General features: G+C 38.0%; 1 pseudogene; it reads right to left on the minus strand.

The window, feature by feature from the left end:
• Nucleotides 1-1,565: 1,565 nt before the first annotated feature.
• Nucleotides 1,566-2,604, minus strand: LOC149127548 (large ribosomal subunit protein eL21 pseudogene; annotated as a pseudogene).
• Nucleotides 2,605-6,073: the final 3,469 nt, after the last annotated feature.

A 6,073-nucleotide genomic window follows, 5' to 3' on the forward strand; every position in this document is an offset into this window, starting at 1 on the left:
CTCTTAGCTTCTGGCTTTGGCTTGGCCTAACCCTGGCCATTGTAGCCATTTGGGGACTGAACCAGCAGATGGAAGATTCACTCTCCCTCTCCCTCCCCCTGCACCTCCCCCTCCCTCTCCCCCCTCTCTAACTCTGTGTTTCAAATAAATAAGATATTTTATTTATTTATTTATTATTTTTTTTTGACAGGCAAAGTGGACAGTGAGAGAGAGAGACAGAGAGAAAGGTCTTCCTTTTTCCGTTGGTTCACCCCCCAGTAGCCGCTGCGGCTGGCGCGCTGCAGCCAGCGCACCGCCCTGATCCAAAACCTGGAGACAGGTGCTTCCCCTGGTCTCCCATGGGGTGCAGGGCCCAAGGACCTGGGCCATCCTTTACTGCCTTCCCGGGCCACAGCAGAGAGCAGGACTGGAAGAGGCACATCCAGGACAGAATCTGGCGCCCCGACCAGGACTAGAACCTGGTGTGCCGGTGCCACAGGCAGAGGATAGGCCTGTTGAGCTGCTGCGGCACCGGCCCAAGATAAATATTTTTTTAAAAAATAGAATTTACCATAGTGAATTCTTAAACTACTCCATGCTCTAGTACTCCAGTTTGGAGATACAACGGGAACCTGGAGGAAAATAATGCAACTCCCTCATCCATAACATCTTACTTTTTAAGTGAAAGGAAACACAATTCATAAAGCAGTTGGATGACATGAGATAAAAATGTCCTACTTAAGTTATTAGACTCACTGTCACTCATTCGTCTCTAACCATAGCCTGAATGACTTGGGCAGAGATTTAGTGACACTGTTCTGCTATGAAAATGCCCCAATTACCAGATAGTTATTTAATACAGAAAAGTTGACTTAAATTATTACCCCTTTCAACAGGCTTTGGGAAGGTGATTTCAGTGGTATTGTGTTACTGCTTGTTCTAAGTGAAGAATTGTAAAGGAGATTGGATAACAAAGATCTAATTAGAAATTCACTCAACACTCACACCCCCATCTCTTCTGTTTGTCTCTACCAGTTCCCATCTGAGTTCACAGGAAGTGGAAATCCCTTTGAAGAAATCTCCCTGGATTTTTCCTTTCAAAGTGGGTAGCTCTTAAGCTTTAGAAATCAAAATAATAAGAATCTGATTATTTCGGTATTTTGATGGGAGAGCATTGAATCTGCACATTACTTTCAGTAGTATGAACATATTAACAATATTAATTCTTCCAATCCATGAACATGGAGAGTCTTTCAACTTTTCCGACTTCTTCATTTTTTTCATTAGTGTTTGGGAGTTTTTATTGTAGAAGTTGTTCACATTCTTAGTTAATTTTATTCCAAGATATTTTACCCTTTTTATCCTCTGTAGTTATTGTGAATGAGATTCCTCTTACAGTTTCTTTTTCAGCAAGTATGTTATGAGTATATAGAATGCCAGTGATTTGTGTGTGTTGATTTTATATCTTGCAACTTTGCTGAATTTGTTTATTAGTTTTAATAGTCTTGTTGGAGTATTTAGGCTTTTATTTCTTTTTATTTTTTCAAACGTTGTAGTCTAAAAGTCTTGGATTTTTTATATACTTATTATGTCATGAATTCATAAGGAAAGCAGCTCAGGCTCCTTTTCATTGGTTCTGACAAAGTGGGCTTCTCTGGTTGGAACAGGCTGAGGCTTCAGCTGAATCCAGGTACCTCTCTCTTTGGTTTCCTTCTCTTTCCAATCACGTCCTTTCACATGATTCAGAAAGCTATCCTGGCTCCTAAGAGTGCTTAATAGACTCAGTTTACATACTAATTCTATTGGGAAGAATCTGTTGGGTTCCTGAACCAGGACCCCGACACCTCGAGATGCGCACCCCAAAGACTCAGATTCCAAACCAGTAGATGCAACACGCAAGAGGATTTATTCAACGTCTGCGCAGACGGGCCTCTCGACAGCACAAAGCCCTCCAAAGAAGAAGTCCCGAACAGTTGTTAACGAGCATTTTTAAAGGGAAAAACCACACAATTTACTTAATACACGCAATTTACACACTAATTGGAGGGTTTAAATGATACACACACGATTTACACACTGATTGGAGGATTTAAATGAGGGGGTTAGTGGCGGGAAAATTTTTCTGGCTATCGCAGGAGTCACTTTAAGACTTTAGGGTGGGATATCTGCTGCTCGCCAGAAGGTGCTCTGCAACTAGGAGTTATCACAAAGCCTTGAGGCGGGGTTCCTGCTGCGAACCACATCTCCAGTGACAGCTGGTGCCTAGGGCTCTTTCTAGGAACTAGCACACTAAGTGGGGCAAAGGTTACCTCTAAGAATTAACTCACTAAGTAGGACAAAGGTTACTTCATCTGGGACGGAGGGGAGTGGCTCTTCAAATCTTGCCCTTAACTTCTTTGTTTACAATGCCAACGCATGCTAGATTGCGTGGGAACGACATGCAGGTTTGTCATGGGAACATTTATAGGACACTCCTTTTATAACAGTACCCATTCCCTTGATGACTACAACATCATCTTTCTTGTAGATGTCCACGCATGTGGCCAAAAGAACAGCTCCATGTTTTCTAAAAGGTCTGGACAGCATGTATGAGGTGCTGCTCATCTTCTTCATTGTGTTTGTCATCGTGGCAAATTAACAAAAGATGGCAGTTCTGGTCCAAATGCTAGATTTTCCTATATATTAAATCATATCATCTGGAAACAAGGATCATTTGATTTTCTCTTTCAAATTTGTATGTCTCCTAGTCACTCTGGCCAAACTTTCAGAAATAAATTGAATAAAAGCAGTGAACGTAGTCCTCATTATGTGGTTCCAGATCTTAGAGACAACATTTTCAGCTTTTCTCCATTCAATGCAATGTTGGTTAGGGCTCATCATATACAGGCTTTATCATATTGAGTTATGTTTCTTTTATATCTAATTAGTTCATGGACTTTGTCATGAATGATTGTTGAATTTTACTGAATCATTTTTCTGCAACTGTTGAGATGATCAGAAGCCTCTCATTCTTCCATGGACGTGATGTGTCACATTCTCTGATTTGTGTATTTTCAAACAATCCTGCATCCCTGGGATAAGTCTGACTTGATCATAATGCTGATCTTTTTTAATGTCTTTGGAGTTGGTTTTCTAATCTTTGTTGAAAACTTTTTGTCTGTATTCATCAGGAGTATTAGTCTGTAATTTTCTTTTTTGTTTTGCCCTTGTGTGGCATGGAAATCAAGGTAACTCTGTTCTCATAAAATGAGTTTGCAAGGATTCCTTCATTTCAGTTTCTTGGAGCAAGTGAAACACTTCAAGATATTAATATAGGCATTTTTATAAGACCCCAAAGCAAGGCAGCAAAGGTAGACAAATAGGATTTTATCACTCTAGCAAGCTTCTACACAGCAAAGGAAACAAACAACAGAGTGAACAGATAACTGATAGAATGGAAGAAAATATTTACAAGTTATTCATTTGATAAAACATGTAGATCCAGAATACATATGAACTTAAAAAAACTCAACAACCAAACTATCCAGTTAAGAAATGAAGGATTTGAAAAGACATATATCAAAAGAAAATATAAGTGTCCAACAGGTATATGAAAAAGTTCTCTGTATCAGGGGAATGCAAACCAGGAGCACAATGAGATATCATACCATTCTAGTTGGAATGGTTATATCAAAAAGACCAAAAATAACAAATGCTAACAAGGATGTGGAGAAAAGAGTTCCCTTATATACTGTTGGTGGAAATACAAACTGATACAGCCCCTAAGGAAAACATTATAGGGTGTACTCAAAAAACTAAAATCATTCCTAGCCCATGGCCTAGGAATCCCACTTCTGAGTATATATCTGAAAGAAATGGAGCCAGCACATCAAAGAGCTACCTCTACTCCCATGTTCATTGTGTCACTGTTCACAATAGCCAAGAAATACATCAACCTTCTGTATCAATAAATGAATAAATAAAATGTGGTATATGTCTGTCGTGGAATAGTATTCAGCCATGAAAAAAGAATTACATCCTGACCTTTAAAGCAAAATGTACAAAAATGGAGATAATTACATTAAGTGAAATAAGCCAGACACAGAAAGACAAATACCACATGTTCTCTCTTAGATGTGGCACTTCAAAAAATAGTACATCTGGACTTAACATAATGGTTACTAGAAGTTAGCAAGGGTAGAGTGGACAGAGGGAGATTAGAAAACTTGTACTTGTTGCGACACAGTGTTCCACAGCATGATGGGAGACCATAGCTCATAATAAGGTACTATTCACTGTGTAAATAACTAGAAAAGAGGAGTTGGCAGGCTCCAAACACAAAGAAAAGATAATCAAGTGTAAGAGCTAGTTGCCTGGTTTGATCAGTTTTTGTTGTATAAATAGCTGAAATATTGCACCATACCCATTAATACAGCCACATGTTACATGTTAATAAAAATTTTAAAATGCCTTAAGATCCTTGTTATATTATTGAAACAATTGGTTAAAGTGTTTCATGGTGTGATTCAAAGTTCAGAACAAAGTCAATCAATGCAAGAGAATAGGAAAAGGAAAGGCTAGTGAAAACAATGGAACATTTTTAAATCATGTTTTGATAAATTTATTAAGGTTTAAGAAAGGATATCACATCAAATATAGTTGGTATGGGGGCAGAAAGAGAACATTATTAAAAGGAAAAAACATTTTCGTCATAGACAATGTTCAAAAATTACTGAATTAAAAAATACACTGTCAAAAAAACTATAATGAGCCAATCCCCTGCCACATGGCAAAAACAAAGTGAATAAGATAAGCTATATAAATGACAAAGTCACAGCTAATATCACACTCAATGGGGAAAAGTTGAAAACTTTTCCTCTAAGATCAGAAACAAGACAAACTTGCCCATTCTGGCCACTTCTGTTTAATATGATACTGGAATTTCTAGCCAAAGTCATTTGGAAAGAAAAAAATTATATCCAATATGGAAAGGGCAAAATTAAAATATTTCTGTTCACTGATAACATCATCTTACATAGAAAAAAACCCTAACAATACCATCAAAAATACTTAGAAATAATAGGCAAATTCAGTAACCTGGTAATATAGTAAATCAACATGCAAAAAATCTGTAGTGTTCTATGGATAATAGCAAACCATCTGAAAATGAACTTAAAAATACCATTTATAATAGCTGCAAAAATACATAGGAATAAATTCACCAAAAATGCGGTATCTGTACACTGGTAACTGTAAACACTAATGAAGGAAATTGAAGAAGACACAAATAAATGAGAAGAAATCTTTGATCATGGATTGGAAAAATTGATTTTGTTGCAATGTCCTTACTACCCAAAGCAATAAACAGATCAAAAGGGACTCCTATAAAATTCTAGCAACATTACTTACAGAAATAGAAAAAGCAATCCACAAAATTATTCTGGAACCACAACAGACCCTGAATAGCCAGAGAAATCTTAACCAGGAAGAACAAAGCTGGAGGTATCATGCTACTTGCCTTAAAACCATAATACCAAACTATAGTAGTCAAAACAGAGGCCTTTGACATAATAACAGACATGTGGACCAATGGGACAGAATAGAGTCCAGGAACAACTCTATTGACTTACAAAGGTTCCAAGAATACAGAACAAGGAAAAGACAGTCTTCAATAAGCAATGCTGGGACAACTGGATAACCACACGTAGAAGAATGAAACTAGGCCCTCATCTCACACCAGATATGTGTAAAATTTGGATGAAAACTTAAATAGAAGACTTAAGACTGTAAAAGTACTAGAAGAAAGCATACAGGAAAATATCCCTGATATTGGACTGGACAACGATTTCTTTAGATACGATACCAAGTTTCAAGCAACAAAAGTAAATATAAACATATGGGACTACATCAAACTAAAAAGCTTTTGCAAGACTGGCACTGTGTCATAGTGGATAAAGCTGTTGTCTGCAGTGCCGGCATCCCGTATGGGCATCCGTTCTAATCCCAGCTCTCCATTTCTGACCCAGCTCTCTGCTATGGCCTGGGAAAGCAGTAGATGATGGCTCAAGTCCTTGGGCCCCTGCACCTGCAGGTAAAGATCCGGAGGAAGCTCCAG

This window comes from Oryctolagus cuniculus, chromosome 3, assembly GCF_051225735.1.
Source record: "Oryctolagus cuniculus isolate XC-2025 breed Fujian yellow rabbit chromosome 3, ASM5122573v1, whole genome shotgun sequence".
NCBI lineage: Eukaryota > Metazoa > Chordata > Mammalia > Lagomorpha > Leporidae > Oryctolagus > Oryctolagus cuniculus.